This window comes from Pungitius pungitius, chromosome 20 (genome assembly GCF_949316345.1).
Source record: "Pungitius pungitius chromosome 20, fPunPun2.1, whole genome shotgun sequence".
NCBI classification, from domain to species: domain Eukaryota; kingdom Metazoa; phylum Chordata; class Actinopteri; order Perciformes; family Gasterosteidae; genus Pungitius; species Pungitius pungitius.
The window spans coordinates 1808209-1833258 of record NC_084919.1 but is presented as its reverse complement, the minus strand read 5'-3'; the positions used below and the strand labels follow the sequence as shown (position 1 = coordinate 1833258).

General features: G+C 50.6%; 1 protein-coding gene across 2 annotated transcripts in view; it reads left to right on the top strand.

The window, feature by feature from the left end:
* Positions 1-25050, top strand: part of lrfn2b (leucine rich repeat and fibronectin type III domain containing 2b) — a 57955-nt gene that overhangs the window by 10058 nt on the left and 22847 nt on the right. Inside the window, exons 2-3 of one of the 2 annotated variants that reach the window (XM_037449596.2) lie at positions 12222-12282; positions 24773-24873. The gene's annotated coding sequence lies outside the window, so the exon portion shown is untranslated. The remainder of the gene's footprint in view (positions 1-12221; positions 12283-24772; positions 24874-25050) is intronic. The other variant, XM_037449597.2, reaches the window with a different exon arrangement.

Here is a 25050-nt window from a genome sequence, read left to right as displayed (position 1 = left end):
ATGCCAAAAAGACTTTTTTTCATGTACTTTCAATTGCAAATCAATTTCACTTTGTATTGAATATGGTAGACAAACAAGAGGAATGCCGTATTACAACAGGCAAGAACAATATGGCAAGAAATACACATTTGTAAAATAATATAATCACAGGGTCCCAGAACAAAGACCAAATGTAAAGTCTAATTAGCTGTGGAAAGACTCAGAGACTCACAATCACTCACACACCCACACACACACACACAACCACAACCCATCTCTTATGAAATGCCAAGTAGACGATCACTATGTGCTGAATGTGGGGCGGATGATGGTGAACACTTGGCGTCACACTGTGGAGCCACTCAGTCCCTCTACTTCAGTCTACTGTCCTCCAGCGTATCCGCGACACAAGGATCCTCTCAAACGGGATCCGAGCTGACGAGAAAAAACCCTCTTGGTTTTCCCTGAACGAGGTCACGCGGCTCGCGGGCGGGAAAATCGGTTGACGGGAAAAAAAAAAGCTTTTTGAGATGTCATCTTTTAATCAGAATATACTTTGCTCATGTGAAAAATACCGCTCTGCTCGGCTCTAAATAGATTAGGACACTGTGCCTGCTCACTGTGTGAACATCCAGCTTAAGCAGCTTATTCCCTGGCCGCAGTTGCTATTTCTTGAATCTAGTTAATAAGCTGCAGTATTCGTCTTGGCAGATACGTGGGGGGGGGGGGGGCACAGCAGGATACAGCGGTATGAAGTCGCAGAAGCCTTCCGTGAGCATGTCCCGATGTGGCCGTCAAAAGTTCCCCTCTAAGCCATCGGTGTCAGATGTTCGGGGTCCTTTATACTCACATTTCAAGGGAAAGAATGGTAAAGAAGAACTCTTTGGCATGAAGGCCTTTAATCAATATAGAAAAACAGTACGGTGAGAAGCCACGATTCCAATCATACAGAATCATCTGATCCTCCGCCTTTCAGCTGATCCTCTTATTGCTTTTAATACGTTCGAGCGGCTCCGTCGTTGGAGTCTGTTCTGAGGGTCAACACCGCGAGGACGGGAAAATGAATCCGACCACAATGAAGACCCGGGGGCTCTTGTGTTCGTGGCTTTATTTCAAAAGACCCTTTGAGATGGAGCCCCCCGCGCCCCGCTGTGAAGGCTGAGATGTTTTTGAGCAACGTTTGATTATCACTGTAAGCGAGTGATCTTCAGAAAAAGTTGTGCCAGTCGTGTTGAAATGCGGCTTTTAAAGTGTTTCCGTGTGAGTGGTTCTACAGAGAGGAGGAGACGTCAGCCAGTTTTCACCCCAGTGCATTAAACAGATTAGCTCGGTCACTGCTGCTAAGCTTCACACTGTTAACGCCACAAAAACCTCTGTCAGCTTTGGACGCGTCAGTGACAAAGAGTAAATGCGCAAGTCGTTTTCTAAAAAATCACCCAGTGACTTCAGTGACACCGCGCACAACGACCAACCCGACTACATGTGAACATTCGACTTTATTACGTGCGTCCACCCCGAAAGCGTCTTCCACGTGCAGCTGGACAGTGCTGCTCGGAGCGTCTGAGGTTGGGTTGTTCCTATACCAAAATTCTGACTTCGATACCATACCAAAATGTTTTGATACTCGATACGATAGCACACATAAGATACTGGAATATTTATCAATGATAGTAATAAATAAAACATCTGTAAGGCTCCCTTTTTACCAGCCTGTTCCTGCCCAGCATTTTAACACTTAACAAATGTCCTTCATATTAGTATTAACCTACAGCAAGATATTAATGAAAACGACATGGTAAAAAAACCATTGATTATACACAGCTATGTAGGCCTATTGTTCGTAACTGACTATATGACTACATCGTTATTCCATAAGTATAAATTACATCATTTTACAGATGTGTGTTTGAGATGGAAAAAAAAATTAAAGCTATGTGGATTTGGTACATTAAAGATGGACACATAATTAAAGGGCGATTTCTCCCCTTTATTTAAAAACAACAATGAAAATTGCATCTAGTGTGTATTATTTATTATTCGCTGCTTTATCATAAACAAAGTTAGCGGATTTCAACAGGTTTCACTGAGTTTAGCTGCTAGCAAGAAGTCTCGTTAGCGATGTTAGCAGCTGGTTATAACACAGACGCTGATGCTACTATTAAGTGCTCTCGCGTCGGCTTCTTTGAACGCTACGTGCGCGAATAGTCGCGCCATTTACTGTCGCCGAGGTTGGAGATGAACCAGCGCAGATTGTGTTTTTAGCGTGAGACGCAAAAGCGTGTGAGTCACACGGGGAAACTGTGAGAGATTGCAGCCTGTAGCTGTGTTTGTTGGCTTCACAACAACTTTGAGTCAACGGTCAAACATCAGCAAATGCTGATCCTCTTTTACCCGGACATTTCCTCTTTTTGGGACCAAAAAAATGCGTAAAATAATAAATACTTCGTACCCGAAGTAGTACCGGTACTAAAAATAGTCAGAACCGTACCGTTTTAAACCTAAGGGTACCGGTACACCGCCCAACCCTAGTCTGAGGGGAAGCCTCCGTGTCCCCATTGGAGTCCTCAGCTTAGCCGCACGCTAACAGTTAGCAAGGAGCATTGACACTTGCGGGGGTGAGAACAGGTCACAAGTGCAAACGTTCTAGCAAGAAATTGGATTAGCAAAATCCTATTTGACAAAGCTTTGGGAGGTGGGGGGGGGGGGGGGGGTCACGTAATCTATTCTCACTCACAAGGAAGTGCTGTCTGTTAGCGGCGATTCGTCGGCACAACACACGAACGACGCAGCAGAGTTTCAGTCTCGTTCCCGTGAAGGATAAATAAATAGCGCGAAGGCCTGCTCCAACGCGGCCATCTTAGGCGTGGCCCCGTGTGAGCGTGTGAGGCGGGAAACGAGTTGTGATAGAAACGTGCACAGTGGTGGGTGTGTCTGTGTGGTGGTGAGACGACGTGGGAATAGAGACGGAAACAAAAGAAGAAGAGGCAAACGGGACGTGGAGTTAGGTTGATGCATGCAGAGAGGAAGAAGGAAGAAGAAAGAGTGAAGTGTTTTCCCTCCACTGCGCCACGGCCTCTGAGCCAATTAAGAGTCTCCACTAGCCCAAAACCCCCCTCCTCATCCCCCACCCCCCCACACCCCCCCCCCCCCCCGCATGCTCCATCCACAAAGGGTGATGGATGCTTATTGGCCGTTGCCTGTTTGTCTCCCGTTCCACACACCTTAATTATCGGAGTGGAAAACAGGTAAATTGAATAAAGAGCCAATCGGCTTTGCTTTGGCAGAGCAGGCGCCACTCGGGATCTCTGTTGTTGTGTTGCTCCCTCCCCCCCCCCCCCCCCCCCCTGCAATGAATGGAGCTCTGTCCAATCAGCCAGCTGATTCTCTCATCATGCTCTCACACACACACACACACACACACACACACACACACACACACTGGGGCTCTTTGGTATTTTTAGCCACTATGTCTATAAACAGTCCCTTGTGGAGGTGTGTGGTGTCGTGTGAGGGGGGGGGGTCCTGGGGGGGGGTGGTTCAGTGTGTGAATATCGATGGACCTGGAATAATGTTATGTTTCTTTCAAGCGCTCCCCCCTGCTTTCACTTTCATCAGCGACAAATACTCAGTGTCACGGTCCCTAAATATCTGCCCTCCTTCGCTGTTAGACACAATTAGCACCTCCCTAATTGAAAGATTTCATGGCACCCAAAGGGGCCCTCGAGGGGAACAGATAACACAGCGAGCACGTAGTCGGTTGGTTTTGTTTTTGGTCTTTGTAAGAGATGATCACGTAGGTCGGGGAAATCATTTAAACACATCAAATCCAATGAATAATTTACCCAAATTCAGTGGCTTTTTTTCTGATCTCATCTCACTACATTTGGCTTGTGATTTGTTGCTGTTTTAACTGCCCATCCTTAATTCAGTATATATCCTTATCTGCAGCACAATTATTTCACCAACAACTATTTCACTTAAAGGACTAATTATTGTCAATAAACTTGAATTTGCCGTTTTTTCTCTCTCCGTTAAGCAGTCAGTTTCCAGCCCTTATGTTCCATCTGTTTGTCGAGCCAATCTTCCAATGACTTCCTTTAATAAACTAATAAAGGTCTCTGTGAGGGGAGACAGAGAGAGAGCTTTGATCAATAAAAACATTCCTCCTATTGACATCCTGTTGTGAGGTATTACCTGGAAAGCAGTACAGGTACGTAGGTATGGCAGGTAAGGTAGGTAAGCAGGTAGGTGAGGCAGGTAGGTTAGGCAGGTAGGTGAGGTAAGTATGTAGGTGATGAAGGTAGGTGAGGCAAGTAGGTGAGGTTAGTAAGTAGATGAGGAAGGTAGGTAAGGAAAGCAGGTAGACGAGGAAGGTAGGTGAGGTAGCTAGGTGAAGCAGGTAGGTGAGGCAGGTAGGTGTGGCAGGTAGGTGAGGTAGCTAGGTAAGGAAGGTAGGTGAGGCTGCTTCTTGCTGCTTCCTTATTAAAATAGTTAATTGTATAGTTTGAATATTTGAACGTTATTTTTGCTTCTTGTGCAGTTATCTCACTGCACTCTTTGGTATTCAAGGTGCCGTTGATTTCAAGCTGGTGGTGTCAAAAAAGAATTACCTTCACCTTTTGGGGGTTTTGGCATTGTCATGGTAACCAATCATTGCTCCCCTTGACCTCCCTTCCGACCTGCAGGCACACAAGGAGTGCCAGTCTGTAATTGGGCCGGCGTCATGTTTTGATGATTTTGACCTGCTTATCTCCGTTTTCTTATAATTGCTCATTACGAGCTGCGATGAAGGCAGTCGGACCCTCGAGGTGCACCTCCAGTGTACAGGCAGAAACGTTGTAGTCCTCCCCCCCCCACCCCCCTCTGAAGTAATGCGTTTCAGGTTGCTAATGGTGCAGGGGCCAAAATGCTCACACGGTGTTTCACATGTGAGAGGGTGAACAAAGAGTCCTAATAACACTCTCACGGACGCCTCAGGTAATGGATCCTGCTGCATCGCTGTCGATGGGGGGGCCAAACCCGGGAAAAGACGATTATAGATCCAGGGGGACTGAAGCGGGGGGAAGAAATGTGTTTGAAGTGAAGCTAATGGTGGAGCATGAAACCAGCCTACATGCAGTACAGTACAGTACAGTACAGTACAGTACAGTGTAGTAGTACAGTGAGTTTGTGTGGCTACTATTGGTGGCTCACTGTGTGTGTGGGCTTGGGTTCGTCATCTGGTATTCACACACTTTTTATCAACGACACTGCAGAAGAGCAATCGTGGCCCTAAAGTTATTAATCATTTTGAACAACAGAAACCATTGATTACGTGGGGACATGGTGGCTCTTCATTTGAACCCACAGATGAAGACCAACAGACAGAGAAGTACCAGCACTTCCTTCTTCATCCATTCCAACCTCGACGGGGAGCTTTGTGGTCCGACGTCATACCACCGCTGCACTGATCCATGCAGCGAGTCCTTGCTGTGTGCGACTGATGTCCTCAGGACAGAGGCGGGTTGGGGGGGGGGGGGGAGGGGGTTGTTTACCCTCAGAACCCCTCCTTCTACTACTCGGCTGACTCCAGGTGACCGACCCGTCAGCGCGGCGCCTTTTGATATCCGACGTTGGATCCTCACTGGACACACAGCGGTTGTGGGTTGATTGTGCCCCCCCCCCCCCCTTAGATACGCTCTGTTTGACTCGCTCTGCCGTGTTGATATCTCAGCCCGGGGAGAACCAGCGCGTTCGCTATGAACTCCTGCAGCCTGGGGAGCATAATTAAGTTAACCAGTGTCCTGAAACTGTGAATGCAAAAATAATTGATGAAAGATGCCTTTTAGCTCCGTTCCTTTTGGACCTTAGTTGCATTCGTGCTCTCGGTCGGGCGGGGGGGTGGGTCCCACACACTCGGACCCTGACTGGAGCGTCTTCGTCCTCCTGGCCCCGATCTCCTTGTGTTCTATTCTGTTGCATTAGCTTCGCTGTGGAGTAGCGTGAGTGCGTTATCGTCCTCCTCGCTCTTCAGCAGAGGAACAAACATCCAGCGTGATGTGAGCAGATTAACATATCAGATTGTGGTATTTTCCAACTGACTGCAATTAAATTATCCCTCGCTGATTAAATCTGACTGCATTAAAGTCCTCCCAGTGAGGAACAAAAAAAAAAAAAAAAACTAATTAATAATTGTGTCATGCATCCCGTGGCTATGTTGATTACAAATGACTTGAGTGCTCCTGAAGACATGCGGCGTATTTTATTAACGACGAACAGACTCGCCGAGGACACGAATCGATTGTGAATCAGCCAGCGACGACGAGCCCGGAAAAAAACCACCACCGCAGCGTTTTCAGGCCTCCGTCTCAGAGATTCCTCCTTGTTGTTTGCAGCGATAAAGCCGCCCTGTTCGAACCGATGGAAGATTCAGGACTTTTATTTGAGTTTCACCCAAAAATGTGGAGGCTGGAGGGGGTTGGGGCCACCTCATTGTGTCACACGTTCACTACATGCATTGACTACAAATATCATTATTTCATCATCACCTCTTCTGGTCAGCAAAGACAATTCAGGTTTAAGACACTAACGCAAACTTAAACCCAGGAAGTGATATTTCGATGGCATTGAGGTACATTTTGGAGCCTTTGAGGGTTGTTGGATCATTAAATACTGTGACTGTATTCCGTGATCTGATCTACTGTTGCCATTCCAAAAGAAACAAACGACACAATGCACAGATTCGGGTAGATTTACAGATTTAATAATAATAAAAAACAACAGAATTTACATTGAAAATTAAGTTCGGTGCCAGAGAAAACTCCTTTAGTGTCGCTCTCCTTCCTGTTGGTGTGTCAGTGTTAATGTTGTTGCTCATTGCCAACATCACCAAACAGCTTTGTGCATCTCAGGTAAGGCGGTTGCAGGCCGATGTACGTCTGCCCCCCTTGTTGTGGAATCCCTGCCTGCAGAAAGCAGGTCGACTTATAAATAGATCTTAATACGTTCTCTTAAGCGCTTTAAATTAGCAGCGTGTGTGTGTGTGTGTGTGTTTACTACGGCTCCAAGGTGAATCCATTTGAATTTGTGCATGAAAAGGCCGGAAAGAATATAAACACACACACACACACAAGAAGAGCTTGTTCTACACTGCGAGGGACACGCACAAACAATAAGGATCATTTCAGTTTGTCCGGGACTATTTTCAGCGGCGGATTAATGCTGGTTTGGTGCTCTGGTGAGTATTTGGGGCAGAAGGATGGTGTGTGTGTGTGTGACTGAGTCAAAATAGACTAAAGAGGGTGTATGTGTGTGTGTGAGTGTGTGTGTTCATGGGGATGAAGGAATGTGTCACATGGTGCGTGTGGCTCTTTGGATACTTGATGGAAAACGATGGAGCGAATCAGACAAAAATAGATTGTTGATTTGAAAATAACTAAAAATGTCAATTAAGAGATTAACTGAACTGGAATCCTATAAAATAATGACACTAACAATAATGATTACATTAATAATCATATTAATAATAACAATAAAAATGTTGTATTAACTTTAAAAAGTTCATTGAGAGGCAAAAAATAATGAATAAATACAAATGTAAAGCAAGTGAAAAATGAAGCAGTGATGCAGTAGATGATCGTCTTCTCAGGGAAGTCCTTCCGAGATTAGAAGCGTTTTAAGCCTCCGCTGTCTGAAAATAACCGACTTGCCCAATTTGTCACCCCAAGGTCGGGGGCATCGTCTCTGTGGACCCCCCCCCCCCCCCCCCGCCCCCCCGTGAGCCCCACCAGCCATCGATCAAACATCACGGACTCTGCTCCAGCGACCCTCCTCCCCTCACCATGTGAACGCAGACCTCTAACCTGAAGTAATCCTCATTTAAGCCCCTTTCCTTTCTAAAAGTAGAACCTTAAGTTGAGACCCTCTTCTGGAGCGATAATCTGCTCTAACGTCCTCCATCTTGTTTACTTCTCACCCGTGCAGCTTTGAATTAGTGTGTCTATTAATAAGTAAGTAGTATATATATATATATGTATATATATATATATATATATACATCTTTATTTGTTCCCTGTCCTCCACCTCAGCCTGAATGCGTTTGTGGTCTGTAGCCCCATTGCATTCTGGGTGCTGTCGGTTGGACGATGGTCCAAAGACCGGTCCATCCCCGTGCGGGACGCCGTGCCGTTTGTCCGTGGTTTGTCGAGGCTGCACACCTGTGTCCTGCTGGAAAATAAACAGATTTATTCTCTCGTTCCGCTGGAAATTTGTAAAAAAAAAAAGAAGCTTTTTCTTGTTGTTTTTTTTCCCTGCTGAGATTGCCGAATCGATTTAAAAACAAACACAACAATGGAGTGCAATGGACAAAACATTAATGTGAATAATTAATGCATCACTCAAGGTCCCATTAAAGGGACGAGGAGACAGTAACCTTCCTCGAGCTTTTACATAATGCATACAAAGTGGCCTTTTTTTTTAAAGATTCTGTCTTATTATCCTGATTAAATGTCCTTCATCTTCTGCAGAGTTAAAAGGAATTAACAATACCAACGCTAGTGGGTGGAATCCCAACAGCATTTAGCATTTTCTCTCAGAAAGTGTTGGTGTTGGAGGAGACGTTTCTCACATCACGGCCTTTGTGTAAGTTCGGGGAAGCGGTTTCTCCTGAAGCACTCGGCTGGGATTCCATTTCCCTTTGTCTCCCCAGTTAGGGTCTCCGAGACCCTTCGCCGTCCCCAACTGGAGCGGAATGACCGGGGGAGCAGACCTCAGCTTCTGTGTGCATTCCTCCTAGAAACGAGTCGCGCTCCCCAACATCCATGGGTTTGTTTTCGCAGTGGAGAGGAGCGCAGTGACTCATTCTCGGTAGCTGGAGGAAACGATTAAAACTTAAACACACGGCTCGGCTGCTCTGTGTGACTCAGGGGACTAAAGCGCTTAAACGTGAGGTTGGAAAGAAAAGGGATGGAGATGCAGGCCTTTGTGTATTTTTTAGCTTCCGCTTGCACTGACATCTCCGGGTCTTCTGCAGGCCGACCAGGTGGAACTAAGAGATAGAAGTGGATGTTCAAGGGTTCAGGAGAAGGTTTTTAATGGGTTGCCTCGTCGAAAAATAATGTCCCTTGAGTTTTATCAAAACCATTTAAATTATGGCCAAAGCTACACAAATATAATAAAGTATGTTTTTTAAAAAAGGTCTTAACTTAAAAAAACTTGGCTGAAATGGGGAAAACTTATTTTAATAAATGACAAATTCTGGGTATCAGGAGGACTTTGTTAACGCGTTAACCTGCTGCAACATCAACCACCGAGACATTTGGCGGTTAGCGGCGGGGGGGGGGGGGGGGGGAACGCATGAGACGCATGAGATGCATGAGACGCATGCAGCTGGATGCTCCCATGAGCCTCCTCTCTAGTCCGCGCCAGGGGATTAAAAAAATCCAGGTCCTCTTTTTGCACGTTGCACTCCGGATGCATCTCATTGTGTGTGTGTGTGTGTGTGTGTGTGTGTGTGTGTGTGTGGAGCCCTGGGTTTAGCTCAAGCTAATCAGATCAACTTGGCATGACGGACTAACTGTTTAACTGCCGCATTGTCGCTCTCACAGGTTGCTGTATATTTTTTTTTGGGGGGGGGGGGGGGGTGAGAGAGAGAGAGAGAGAGAGAGAGAGAGAGAGAGAGAGAGAGAGAGAGAGATAATCTCTCTCTGGATTATCCACATATCGTCCCTGTCGACCCTTCGGAGCTTCCCCTTCCAGCTGTTACATCTCCTCCCCCTTTGTTCTCAATCTGAGGGAAACCTAAAGGCACAAACAGATGAAGGGATTAGACCAAAGGTCAAAGGTCACGATGACCTCATGTACCCCACGAGGGCCTGCGGCGGATCGTATCAGCGCGGCGGTTTATCGCGTGTGAAGCTGGTGTCTTTACTGCTCTCCACACCCACGGCCGGTACCCCATCGCGAGCCGAAGGCGTCCTGTCGCTGTGGAGATAACACAGCGAAGGGTGTGTAATACGCCGCCCGCTCCTATTGACCTGCATCATGTGACGCGCTGCGCGCCGAGCGCCTTGCAGACTCTCCGTCCAAAAAGCTGCTTCCAGGGACTGGCTCGTCGTGGAGTGAATTTATTCCCATCATTGCTCCCATTTAAATGTCCCGTCTTCATTGAAAATGTAAAATAACGGTAATATGACGGACACGAAGCGACAGCATTCGTGATGCTGCTCTCCTCCATAAATCCGACCTGAAGCAGCCAATCCCTGCGTCTCACCAGTTCTGTTGTTTCTGAAAGGTCCAGGTTTCTATTAATAACCAATTACCTGGTTCCTTTAAACCTCCAAACCGACAGATTGCAACACGGGTACCAAACGTCCAAGCGGGATTCATCCCTCAGGCCGTCGCCACGACGATGGTCCATGTGCCTCAGACGTGAAACCTTGTCCAGCTCCTCCACACGATGAGGCCTTGGACCTCAGACCTCTTCTATGTGCAAAATCATCTCAGATGTATCTCGAAAAAAACTGGTAAACCACAAGGGGAGGGTTACACACGACCTACTGTGGACCAGAGAGGAGCAGCTGCTCATCATGATCACGCAAACATGTCGTCAGGGAGCTGAGGAAAGTTCGATTCCTTTTGAATCATTTCAACCTTTGACACCACCACGTTTAACCACTCGGAAGATCTCAATAAAATGTTCACCACCTGATTCCGACTTTTCAATCGAGACTTAAAGGCCCATTTATTCCGTTTCCTGTCTTATTGTGAAGGGGTTTTGCCCCCCTCTGCCTTCGTGGTACAGCACCTGTGCTTCATCAGCGGATTGGTCTCCTGTGGGTCCTTTTCTCACGTCGGGTTGTCAGTTTTTACTTTTTTAGACTTGCTGCTTGTTTGGTTTGTTTTTTGCAGGGGGGGGGGGGGGGGGGTTGTCTCCTGATTCTAAGTGACTCTCAAATAAACAAGAAGGTGAGGTGCCGAACGAAGCAATGAAAGGATGAAAAACATTTGGTGCATTACAAGCCTTTTTCTCTTTGACTATCGCCTCGATTAATCTCTCAAGTTAAGAGCAACAAACGTTACACGCAGTGACAATTAACAGCACAGTGGGACATTACTAGACTCTGGTGTCTGATGGTTCCCCCCCCCCCGCCCCACCCCTCCCATGTAATCGTAGCCATTAGGCCTCCGTCAGGCCGGGCCAGCGCCGATAGAAGTTGACAGCCTCTGCGCGGCGCGTTTCCTCTTTGGACCAGTCGCAGACGGAGGATGGAGACGCTTCGCTGAGCCTTCGGGGTCTTTGAGTTTTTTAGGATTAGATTCACGGCCGATTCGTCGCGTGATTCACAACTGTTTGTAGAAAGTGTTTAAGTCCTTTTTTCTTTTTCTTTTTTTTTTCCGAAGCTGTGCTCAACACGTGTACCCGTCACGCGGGATTAAATGCTTCCCCTGCACCAGTCATCATTCCGGTCAGTTGATAAACGCTTTTAGAAGTGCAGGCGTTTTGTGGACATCACTTACACACTACAGAGGTTCCTGGAATACAGATTCATCACGATATGCCCGTGAAAGTACATATGGGACACATGCATATCAGTATTAGTCTTTATTTCCTTTCCAATGCATTGTTCAAACCACCTGTTTGCACGAGTTGTTCAAAACGCTGTCGGACCTTTTCGTTCTTCACTCACGTGGACTAACGACACGTAGGAAGCACTTAAATAGCACAAGCTTCTCTCTTCATCTTCGGCTGCTCTCACTGCCGGAGAACAGTTGGACATCCTCGATGCTTCCTCTCATCACACGTCTGTCCCCCCCCCCCCACCCCCCCCCGCTTCCTTCGCGTGCTGTTCCATCTGCGTGGGGGGGGGGGCTCAGTGGCATTCACCTCATTACCAGTGAACCCCCCTCTGAAGGCTCGATCAACGGATCGAGGCCCTCCCCTTTTGCTGCATGGTCACAATCTGCTTCACTGTGTAAAGGGGGATGGAACCATTTCACTGTTTAAAGGGGGATGGAACCATTTCACTGTTTAAAGGGGGATGGAACCATTTCACTGTTTAAAGGGGGATGGAACCATTTCACTGTTTAAAGGGGGATGGAACCATTTCACTGTGTAAAGGGGGATGGAACCATTTCACTGTTTAAAGGGGGATGGAACCATTTCACTGTTTAAAGGGGGATGGAACCATGACGGCTGACACTGGACTGCTTATTGTGATGCGTGTGAACTTCATGTCTTCATGTCTGCCATCTTCTTTTCGCAGAGATGGCCTTGGATTCTGCTGTGAAGCTGCGTCCCTGCAACGCTGCGTCCCAGATCCCCCGGTGAGTGGAATTCATTCCGTTGGTCCTCCTCGATGACGCGAGGCCAGATGTGCACGAAAGGGTCTGAGCAGGTCTCTGCTCCCCCCCCCCCCCCGTGTGAGGGGATTCGGGTCACGTCTTGTACCCAGAACTTCAAAGTAAACCCGGACCTCGCTCTCCACGCTTGTTCACCGAGACAGTTTAAGCCGACTCGGTAATTCTCCTGGATTTGAGGGCTTATGTTTTGATGCAAACTTTGGACTTTTAAGGGGGTTCAGGTGATGTTTTAATCCGCCGGGGGGAGGTAGGGGGGGAGGGGGCGGCGGCGTTTGTGCAGCTTTAGCCGGACCCGATGAAGGAGGCGCCATGATGCAAGTTGGCAGCCAGCTCGGGCGGCGGATTGAGGTCAGCCCGAACAAAACGTTTTACGTGGTCGGGCCGAAACAAAAGGGTGAACATCAGTGAGAGGGTGGGGGAGCAGAGGAGCAGTTCACCTCCTCCTCATCCTCCTCATCCTCCTCATCCTCCTCATCCTCCTCATCCTCCTCATCCCGGCTCCCAGAGGCAGATCTAGGGTGGAGCCGCCCAGAGCCGGCCCTTTTTTCTTTTTTTTTTTAAGGATCTGTAGAAGTTGTTGGATCATTTTGTACGATCCCTGAGAATCAGCTGTGATAGCTCTAGAGGGGGGGTGGGAGGGGGGGGGGGTGGACACTGGGGGGCCACTTATAGTGTACGGCGCTCCCTCGTTTGCTTCTTCGGGTTGTCGTTATTTGGGCTTAGTGGCACAAAAGGAGCTGGCAGCGAGTGGACGCCCCCCCCACACCCCGGGCCCCCCCCCACGCCCCCCCTACTGAGAGATCAGATACCCGGACGCTGAGTCTTTCAGCCCGATCGATATCTGTCGCTGCCGACCACACAGCGCTGCACACACACACACACACACACACACACACACACACACACAGCTACATTCTACTCCTCTGTTCCTTTTCACTGCCTCGCTCCACCAAATGGCCATAATTTATCAAGCAGGGGGAGAGAGGGGGGGTAAAATAGGATTATTGATCAATACTAATGATTCAATTACTCGAGCAGGTTTTACATTTTCTGGCTTTTAAAGCGACGGCTTCGTGGAGGCCCAAAGCACCGAGGAACGAGCGACGTTTCACCGTGAAATGAAATGCAACTTTTCCACAGGATATCAGCTAGATGAAGGTGATGCAGGGCGTTGTTCCGGGTCGGGTCAGTTCGGGTCAGTTCGGGGGATCCCAGCCCCACCAGTCGGACCTCTTTCATGTGCAAGGCGTGTTGCTGCTGTTGTAAACGTCGTTTTGGCCGTCAGGGGGAAAGAGAGACGCTTTGTTCTTCTCTCTCTCGGCTTTCTCACGCGCGTCGCCGTGCAGCCTCTCCATCCCCGGTGAGGACTGCCAGTGCTTCTTATTTCACAGACCGGGAACAGGGGGGGTGTGAGAGGAGGGGGGGGGGGGGCGGGGGGGGGGGGGGGGGGGCGCTAAACCCACTCAAGGGCAGCCGATGCATTTGTTTCCACACGTATTCCCTGAGAGGTGAAAGCATGGAGGACGCGGGCGGGAACACGCAGTCTCGTTGCGGGCCGAGCGGCGTGAAGGCTCCGTCTGCCCCTCAGACCGCGGCGCGGGGGGGTTGGGGGTGGTGCGGGGGGGGCGGCGTCTACGCGTGACCGGACTGAACGCCGAACCCGCTGCCTCGCATGAAAGGGGAAGCGGGGAGTCCGAGCAGCGTGCAGGTCGCCACCTTTCGCTTTGTTCTTTCATCAAAGGCCCAGCCCCCCCACCCCCCCCCGCCCCCTCTCGTTCCCATCCCCCACGCGCCCCCCCACCCCGTGGACTTAAAAAGCCAGACTCGTATCCACATGACGTCCGCGGAGGATTCTTATTACAAAGCACCCTCTTTTCCACCGAAGAACTCATTAATTATTTGCAGGATATTTGCATTTCCTCGACGAGTTTTCACAAAGTCAAATGCCTCCAGAGAACGGTTCCAGAGTCGAGGACCCTTCGCCCCCCCCCCCCCCCCCCCCCCCTCCACGCCCTCCTCCGAGGACCGAGGCCTTCGGCTCGGAACATTTCCAAGTGTGTATCCAAAAAGCGAAACCAACGACCCCTTTGTGGGTTTAGAACACAGACGTGCAGGCAGCTTCACATTAGCTGAGGAGGTCTGGACCCAAAGGAGGAGGTGCACAGACGTGTCTCCATTGGATTTATTCACAGTGTTGTTTGTGTTGGTACAAGTTTTAGTGAGCGTTTGGAGAGCAGTTTGAAAATGAGAAATCTGGCATCGCACAAACTTCAGCTTTCCAGTGCCAAAGAAATCGTTTCAAGTACTTTCTGAAATGTAAGCACTGGCTCGCTGGTGTCTTGTCTTCATTATGCTCGGCTTTCTGCGGAATGGCCATGGGATCTAAAATATTGGTTTTAACGGTTTTAATTGGTTTATTATGGGGAGATTATAGAAGAGTCTGCCAAAATGTGGGCCGTTTGTATAAACACAACCCAAATAAATGATCAGCACATTTAAATAAAAGCTAAAAAAGGTCCCTCATGGGGCACGAGTGATAGGATACAGAAAGTTGAATCAGTCGAGACCTTGTTGCCCTGCTAGCATCCCGTGTTAGCATCCCGTGTTAGCATCCCGTGTTAGCGCTCGGCCTGCGTCACCGTGCCGCTGATTGAGATTCGGCAGGCGCAGCGGTTGCCGAGGAGAACCTGAGCAGGTGAGTCCCCAGAGGGACCCTCGCTCACACGTCTTCGTAAGCATCGGCTCCTCGGAGACGTCTGCGTGCCGCTGCACATTTTAGAACAAACAAAGTTATTCACTGGCCAACAATCCATTTCTCTCAAATCTCCGCTGCGTCACTGCTTGGTTTTTTGAGGATTATTTTACCCAATGTTGCATCCAGTGCAACATAAACGCGCGTGTGCAAAGCGGAGTGAATCAGGGACACGCTGACTCTGTTTTAATGCGTTGTATCTCGGGGTATGAACCAGGTGTGTGTGTGTGTGTGTGTGTGTGTGTGTGTGTGTGTGTGTGTGTGCGCGCGTCGGCGTCGTGATGAATCCTAAAGCTGTCGTCCCGTGACCGTGTCCTCCCGCTGACCCGTGTCCTCGGCTCGGCAATAATGTAACCACACAATTACACCCGAGCACCTGAGCGGTAAACCCAAAAGGCTGAAATGCGTCACATGACATCGCGTCCAAACTCACGGGGGGGAGGGGGGGGGTCGACTCAGTCCCTCGACTCTCACACGCGAACCTGCTTCTGTGTCGTGCAGCCCTCACGATGCATATTCAGGTATTCAAGTAATGTGCCACTTGGAGTACGCTCAACCGAGTGTGTGTGTGTGTGTGTGGTTGTGTTTGTGCTTGGGGCCTGTACACTTCTAGATGTAAGCGCTGCACGTGTAGGCGGCTCGGGGGGGGGGGGGGGGGGGGGCGAGAAGTTGCAAGTCTGACATTGGTGTAACGGGAGCTTATTGGTGAAGGAGGCGGGCTGCGCGTTAAGGACCGCTAGCGCTCCTTGAGTTTCACAGATTGTGATATCAGCAGTGTGTGTGTGTGTGTGTGTGTCTGGGGTAATAGTGTTGGCACTGCCCCCCCGAGGGAAGGCAAGGATAGCGTATCGCTTTAATGAATTGCAAGGGAGACAACCCTGTGGGGGGGGGGGGGGGGGCAGCCTGATGCGAGCGCGTATAATGGATGTGTATTGTGTTCCCTTTGGGCCTGTGGGCCGGGCTAATTGGCAGGAAGCTAATTCTAGCCCTTCAGCAAACAGAAGCCCGGCGCTGCTCCGTACGAGTCCGTCCCCGCCTGCTTCCTCCGGGCCCCCCCCTGTTTGTCTTTTTTTTTTTTTCAGACGTCACATGAGTTTGTGAGATCTGTTTGTTTCCCCCCCCCCCCCCGCCGGGGACAGCGCGACCCGAAAAAAAAGGAATACAATGAACTTACGTAAAGGACAAAAAAGTTAGAACCAAGTCGCAAAGGTCAGTTCAGGCTCCATCCGTCGAGCCGGAAGCCGTGACAACCATCGTTCTCGTGTTCGCGGCGGGACAAAGTCAGGTGACGTGTGCAGGAGGGGGGGGGGGGGGGGGGCACTAGGCGAGGAGGCCCGATGTTTGCGTGCGGGCCGATTCATGCAGACGGGCCGAAGTCTCAGTTCTAGGTGCGGCGGCGCGTCGAGGCGTGTGCAGAGAGCCAAACGGGGCGATCCAGCCTGCGGGGGCAATATTTTATCTACAATTGCAGTAGGACATTTATTTATGAGACATGAAGCTGCGTGTCCTCAAGCAGCCGCCACTACTCGTCATCCGTATGGAAGCAGAAGGCCTTTTGTTGGGAAAACGGGCCTTTTGTTGCGTAACAAGCGCAGCGGACAAAGATCCTTTTAGAGTCAAAGTGTGTTTTCACCACGCCGACTTTTACAGATGTTTAACGTCATTACCTCGGATCCTTACTCAGTGGTGTTGATACATAATTGTGATTTTAAAGCTCATGCAATAACACTGACTTTTTCTTGGTTAATTGAACATGTTTTGTGCAGATCTGAGTGCGCTCCTCCTCTTCCTCCTCCTCCTCCTCCTCCTCCTCCTCGGTTTGAACTGAGCAGCGTCTGAGGTTCGCTCGTTTGGCGTCACGTTGTGCAAACACTTTAAAGACAATTACCGCGACGCGTTATTTCTTGAGGACGCGCACAGCTGCGAGCCAGCGTGGACCCTCGATTTTCTCCCCCCCCCCCCCCACTCGTTGGGGGACGCCGTCTATTTTCAGCACTGGCGGGAAAGCGATAGCGAGGTGGGACAGTGGTCAGAGAGGTCAAACGTATTTCCTTTCTGCTGGTTTTGAGGAGGAGGAGGAGGAGGAGGAGGAGGAAGCTGGGTGGTCAAAAAGCCGCGGTTCAAGGGGAACGAGGTGAAACGGAGAGAGAAGCTCAACAGGGCAACTACGGAGGAGGATGTGGTCCTCAAGGAGATCCGACCTCCATCATGCCCCCCCACGTGTGGCTCTTTGAGTCGCTGCGACACAGAGATCCACCAGACGGAGAACGCTGCGCCTCGGTATTTATGAGTAGTTTGTAAACCCCCCCCCGAAGCCTAAAGAACAAAACGACACATTGAGGACAGAGTGTACTTCTTTGTGTGCACGAGATATCATTTGTCTCCCCCCCCCCCCCCCCCGATTCAATTATCTCACCCCCACGTTCTTGGTTTATTTGCTCGCTCCAGGGTCATTTGTTGCGTCGATTGAATTAAATTGAAGGCATTGATTTGTTTGCTTTCGTTAGAGGGAAAATATTTAACTCCACGTGGAGCAGGAAGGACGTCACATGGGTTCACCTTCTGGGCTTTAATGATTGGGGGGGGGGGGGCTCCCAAAGACTGAGAGCTGCGTATGGATCATAATCTATGCTCTTCTCCCCTTCAGGTCTCCTCCCCCCCATTTATCGACAAGCCCCCCCCCCCCCCCCCGTGTTGAGCCAAATCCACTCATGAATCACTGATGAGGTCTTTTGAAATCAATTGCGCTTTTGGCTCCTCACCTGATTCTGGATCCACGTGAGGATGTGACCCGTCTCGCCCGCGGGGGGGGGGGGGGCTTTGTGATTGATGTGCGTTGTTTTGTTGCCCGGCGCTAGAGACCGGCGTCATGGCAACCAGATGTTTGCCTCTTCAGAACCATTAGTTTTCCTGCTAAGGAGCCGCGGCCCTCAGTCGTATCCGTTCCTGTGAGACTGGTCCAGCACGAGAACTCTGACACAGTAATGACAGAACCGGGTTCACTGCCAATCGGACCGCCACCCGCCCACCAGCAGCAGCTAGCTGGGGGCTGCCGAAAAGGAGGAGGGGAGGAGGGGGGGGGGACCATCTGCCGCAGCGTACGCCGGCTCATTCCGGGGATTCAGTGTGAAGGAAGGCGGGGACGCTTTGGTCGCGTCCGTCCTTGTTGGACAGCAGGATGGACAGCGTCCGTCTCCCTTCCATCGGTCCACTCAGGTGCTTCATTAAAAAGTAACGCTTGTTTCATCTGGGTGAATAATATTAACGCGCTAAGCGACGTGTCCCACCTACTCTGCCACATTTAGCATCGGAGATGTCTTAATTGCTCCTCGAGGTGGTGAGGGGGGATGAAGGGGGGGGGGGGGGTTGGGGGGGGGGGCAGGCATGGAGGTGCAGGTTGGGCTGCTGCAGTATTTCAGCTTCATCTTCACTCGTGCGATGCCGAAGGCCTTCGGCCTCGTGACCCGGCAGCTTAGCGGGCCGGGGTCGGATGACCATGTGACCTCATGTCTCCTACAGATTCACAGTGAGACGTTAGGGGCAGTCAGGGGACGGATGTCTTCCGTGGTGCTCAGCCAATGGGACATGTGCAGCTGTTTGGGGGGGGGGGGGGGGCGGGTTAATGTTAATGTCTCCGTCTCCGTCTGTGGGACTGAGACTCATTCCAACAAATGCGCTTTGTTGCTTTACATCTGTGAGAAACAAAGCCTCTCCAAAAATAACTGCAGTGCCCCCCCCCACAGGCTGCTTTACATCTGTGTTGCTAAATATTACATGTGTACTGCAGGGGGACCCAGGAGCCCCCCCTCTATCGATTCACATCCCAGGTGTCTCCCTGGTCCTCCTTAATGCGATAAGAGGCCCCATAAAAACACACCAATCAGATGTTTTTACTGCTTGCATCGATTCAAGCGGTTCATGATAATACTACTGGTACTACGTGTCCTACTCCATGCTACTGCTACTTGTAGTATTTCTGCTGGTAGTACTACAGCGATGAGGCCGTTTGTCCCACTACTCCTCTACCACTAAATATAAGATAACTCTATGAATGATTTAACACTACTACTTCTATAAATACGTCTGCACCACACTTATCTAATACTAACCACACTACTATTATCAAATACCAGTGCTACCACCGTAACCACTTTAACCACCTTATTGCACTTACTGCACAGCTGTAGCTACTGTCATTTAATGATTGATTCCAAAGGGAAGTTTTCACTGGTGAGAATCTGAAAATTGTCCACAAACGGATTCGTTAGTACATCGTCTGCAAAGGTCTGATTATATCATATATTATTATTATATTTTATATGTAAAATTAAATTCTGACACCTCCAGACTTTTTTATTTTACTATTTACAACAACTGTCACCACAGTGCAGGGGAAAAAATGTCACATTTCTACGAAGTGTTGTTTTACCTGTGTGTGTGTGTGTGTGTGTGTGTGCAGATGTTGTACCTGCGCTTCAGTCGTGGTGACATCTGCTCGGCTCCACCAGCCCCCCCCCATTCCCCCCCCCCGAGCAGCCGCAGGTTAAGTGCAGCGTTGAAGGTGTTGATGGTTGTTAGATGGGAAAGGGAGGAGTGTTGCTTGTTGTCATCGTTCTCACACACACACACACGCACACGCACACACACACACACACAGGTAACCTTCAATTTATTTACCAGCTCTGTGACCTTTTAGTCATCTGCCGTGTATCTGCAGGAGTTACAGGAAATCTAAAATAAAAAATCCCTTCAATGTCAAAGCGGTTTCTGTTTGGGGGGGTGGGAGTCATTTCCTGTTGTTGTTTTCACTTTGCATTCCCCCCCCGTCGGATGTTTTATTCATGTCCCGGGCCTGTTGGTTAAGTTAATGAAAGGAGAGGCAGGAATTGAACTCATCATGTTTTATGGATCAAAGGCACAATGAGGTCTGCGCCTCTTTGCTCGCGTGTGGGGTTTTTCTTTTTCTCCCAATTAGCCGGGGGTGGTGGGGGGGGGGGGCACGTGTCACCGCGTCACGGCCATCTCGATGCGTTAGTTCTCTCGTTGTTGCCGCGGTTCAATGGAAGCGCTCCTTCGCGTTGTCTCTCTTCCCCGCGGAGGCCGGCGTTCACATCAAAGTCGCCGCTACTCGACGGCGCCGCCTTCAAACGAGCTAATGAGCGCGGCTTGTCGGCTAATTAACGTCAGCAGACACGTTTTCTTTTTTGGGTTGCGCTGAAACCGCAGCCCCCCCCCCCCCCCCCCCCGTTTTTCCTCCTGTTCCTAAAATAACCGGCTTCTAATTACGGCGCGGCCTCGGCCCCCAAGTAGCGTTTTCGTTTGGTGCGTCTGCTCGGCGCCGCGTGACCTTTCCATCCGGTCCTCACGTGAGTCACCCGGGCTGCAGGTCGCCGCTCGTCTGACCTCCCCCCCCCCACCAGGCCCTCGCTGAGAGGTGTGCATCAACAAATGTTTCACGTTGCATCCGGCTGATTGTTGAGTTGTTGTTGCTTGACGTCACCGTTTCAAATTAACCTCATAAATAAATCTTTGACCAATTACATGCTACAATTATGTAGCATGGATGCTACATGTATATATAATAGTTCATTTTCTATATATATAATAGTTCATTTTCTATATATATAATAGTTCATTTTCTCAGCTGCTTTTGTAAATTTATTTCTGTGTCAAGTGCCCTTGTTTCTATTCATTGACCTCATTGTGCGCTCTGCAGGCCCCCCATGAGTGAGCGTGCAGCCCTGCGTCCCGTCCCACGGCTTCTCCTCCGTCCTGAGTGCCCCCCCCCCGTTAGCTTTTGGTCAAATTAGACGGAGGAGAAGTGGAAAGGTTTCTCATTCTTTAAACGTTCGTGTGGGCGACGCGTGGCGTCAATTTTCATGGCTGTTAAAAAATGCCGAGAACTCCGCTGCATTAATTTGCACCTTCTCCCAGCAAAGAAGCTAAATAATACAGTTCGAGTCAAACGTTCTGACGCGTGAACCCGCTCGGTGTGAAGAAAGAGATCAAAAAACTCTTTTTCATGCGCTTTTATCAGCTTTTGCTCGCTGACTGGAGCTGGCGCCAGAACTCCGTCTCACGGTGTGTTTGCGTGTAATTACAGGGAACATCAAACCGCCGCGGCGGGTTAGGAGGAGGTGGGGTGGGGGGGGGGGCTGCCAGGAGGTTGGAGGTGTGCAGCGTCAGCGGCTGAGCCCCCCCCCCCCCCCCTCCTCTCCTCCCCCCTCCCTGACTGCAGCACTCAAAGAGCCGGAGGTGAAACGCTCCGTTTTAATAAAGAAAGAACCATAAAAGCAAAGCACGCAGGTTATTTGTGGAAGCGACGCTGTACTTTGTTTGTACACAACTGCACCGGCCAGCAAGTTCCCCTCGTGCCGCTTACGTAACCGGACCTGGGGATCGTCTGCTGCCCCCCCCCCCCCACCGAGCCCCCAACGGCGTCCTACTCTGCTCCCGTTGGGAACGTCTGCCGTGCAAAACGCACACATCTTGCCCGGCATTCACGAACAAAATGTCCTTCCTGTTTGTTTTGGGAAATGAGAATCGGGCCTGCACGCCGCCAGGTACAGTCGACTGCTCCGTGGAGCTGAGAGAATCATGTGATCAGAAATCAGAGTTCCGCTTTCGAAGCGGCGTTAGACGAGCGGGGACCAAGCAGCTTCGAAGGGCCTGATGGCGGATGGCGTCCCCGGGCCGCTAATGCTCTCGCCGCCTCTGTTTTCGGAGCTGTAAGTGGACAGTTTGCTTCACAGCTTCACCCCCTCCCCCCCCCCCCCCCCCCGTCCTCCTCTGATGGACAGGCCCGCCTCGGGAGTCCAGGCAGAGTAGACGTCCCACCCCTGCGGGAGGAGTCTCTCTCCGCTGGTTGCCCTGTAACGTGACTCCCAGACGGCGAGGAGCGGCGCTCTGCAGGGCCTCGACTCACCAGGGTGGGGGCCAAGGCCTCTCTCTACCCCCCCCCCCCCCCCTCATGATGATTCACTTTGCCTGGTTGGAGATAAAAGCACAGAAGTAATGGATCTTCATTGCCCAATTTTCCCCCCCCGAGCGATGCGCTGGGAGCATTCTGAACTCGTTATCCCAGTTCAGCTGCAGAGATCAATCGTTGCCTCGGAAACGGCGGCGGCTGCACCCCCCCCCCCTCCCCCCACGGCCACGCGGTACAAGGAGATCTGTGTTTGTCCAACTGCGTAAAACAACCGCATTTGGGTCGGCGCCGTTGCTTTAAAACGCATTTAATGGCTCAACGGGGCAGGTGGCGAGCGGCCCGCCGCCTCGGCAAATGGCCTCTGCATTTCACCTGTGAGCGTGCGGGTCATGTGACCGCGTGACGGGGGGGCGGGGGGGGGCTTCTATTTGAGATGAACATTTTAAACCGAGAGCAGACGAGCACATTTGTGACTTTCCAGGGTTGTGTTCTCTCTGGAAGTACGCACGCTGACCCCAAAACGTCAGCGTCTGAATTGTCTCGCCCCCCCCCCCCCCCCCTCCCGGGGGCTGACGGGACGAAACAAAACAGCAACGTCCTCGTAGAGGGACAGAGTGTGAACTCTGAAGTCACTGTGAGGAAGCGCTGCCTCGTCGCCGTGGTGACACAAAGTCGAGAGGTCTTCTGTCTTGTTTCTTTTTTTTTATTGTCGTATTTTACCTTCGGTTCGTGGCACTCCGTCGGCATGGCAACTGCTCCCGTCCGGAGTTACGGTGTCGACACAAAGAGTCGGGACCGTGAACCTTCTCTGTGCGTCCAACTCGTCCCTCCGAGACGGCCCTTTTTTCAAGAGGACACGCGCGCGCGTCCCTTCGAGAGGAGACGCTTCCATTAGTTTCCCATTAGTTGAAATATTCTGCGAGGGAGAGCGAGAGCAGACATCCAGACCGAGTTCGTACGCGCATTAGAAGCAGGCGATGACTCAAGTGGGCTGAAAAACAAGAGCTTCTTACCGACGGATGAATTTTTCATTGTTTGTTACGCGGTGCGTTCAGGGACCGAGTGTCTCACCAAAACCAAATCTGAGAATGCAATCGGGTTGTTTACGCTTTACGTAATTGTGCCTTAAACTCCTATTTATTCTCCTTGGGCAGCACTCTTCTACATCGACGTTGCACGTTGACTTAATGGACACCATCGTCAGTGTGATTATTAATATTTGATTGACAGCTTGCCCCTGATATACGCAGCTTCTTTCTGCCGGGACGCGAGGATGTTCTTTTCGCTGAAATGACTTCTCATTCATGTTGGCTTCGTTTTATCCGGCTGAATATGAAGAACTCGAGTCGCGCTTCGGAGAAGGAACAGTTTTTTTTTTGTTTTTTTTTAGCAGCAGATGTATTTGGGCCTGTGGGGAGAAGGCAAAATATATAATTTCAAGACAGAGTGGTGAAAAATATTTTTACTTTATTTTGAGGTGTCTCACGAGACGAGTCGAGACACCGGGCGAAATTCCGGATGAGAACGACATCGCTACATCTATAGCATCATGGTGATCTTCAGGTTAAACCAAACAACAAGCCCTGCTCCTTCACTCAACCTGACACATAACTCTATTGGCTTATTAACGCCTTCCATCAAACTCATTATCTTTCATCGCCTTTAATTGACTTATGAAATCTTTTGATCTGGGTAACATGGAGCTAATGAGCTCCGCAGGTGCGATCGCGGGAAAGTGGGTTATTAAACATTTTCGAACGCGGCAGTGATTTTCTGTCGGGACGGATCAGCTTCATTCTGATGGCACGCTTCATTACCGCAGGACGGGGGGGGGGGGGGCTGTGTCCCTGCACTCTGACTCCACCAGCTAATCTGTGAGGATTACAGGCCCCGCCGCGCTGCACTGACAGCCACGAGGTGTCCCGTGGGGGGCGTTCCACCTCCGAAACGCGCTCCAAAAACCAAACCGTTGCGGTATTGCCGGAGGGACCCTCTTTACGTTTAGCACGTACGCATGTTTAAGTGTCGTCGACGCTCGGCTCGGCTCGTGTACCCCCCCACGGGACATGATGCGGTTTCATGCTCTCGTGTGTGTTGGACGCAGCTCGGCTGGATGACGGCACCTCGCTGACTTATTCATTGGAGACCGCAGCGGATGCTTTTCTACCTGGGTTAGAAGTTCATCTCCACCTTTCCAAATGAGGCCGAGACACCTGGGCAGCAGGTGCACATCCTGGTATTTCGGGTGAGGAGTCGGACGAGTGCATCCTGTTTGAATTCTGCAGTTGATCGGGCCGCCGTGTCGCTGCATCTCATCGGATTTGCAGATAATCGACACCAAGTCCTCTCAGTCCCACAGAGAGGTGGGGAGGGGGCAGGGGGGGGGGGGACGGGGGACAGGGGACGCACACCTCCTGTCACAGCAGAGGACGTGATGCGCGCTGCATGGGAGACGCGAGCTGCGCAGCTCAAATGTAAACTGTGTAAATTAGCTGTAAATGTCAGAGCCAGAAGGCCGCTGCCATTCATCTCCTACTGCTCACTGGTCTCTGGGGGGAGGGGGGGGGGTCCTGCACTGTTACTCTATAAATCATCACTGGACAGGAAGCTATTTAAGCTCTACATCCAAAAGTCGACTTTGAATGTGGTCCCTCAAGCCTCTCGTCTGACTCTGAACCCGACCGCCGCCCACTAAATGAGCTCCACGCCGACCTCGGAAGAAGCCGCGCCCCCCCCCCCCGAGCTAAAGGCGTTCTGTCGCTTGTCTCTTCCAGGTCGCCCGCTTCCGCCGGTGTGCGAGCCGGAGACGCCGAGGCCGCCAACAGCGGGCGGCGCCCGTGAGCGAGCCCCATGGCAGAGAGGCAGCGCGGCGCAGGTAAGACACGCGACCGGTGCTGGACGACTCGTTGCTAAGGACTCGTTGCTAAGGACTCGTTGCTAAGAACTCGTTGTTAAGGACTCGTTGCTAAGGACTCGTTGTTAAGGACTCGTTGCTAAGGACTCGTTGCTAAGAACTCGTTGTTAAGGACTCGTTGTTAAGGACTCGTTGCTA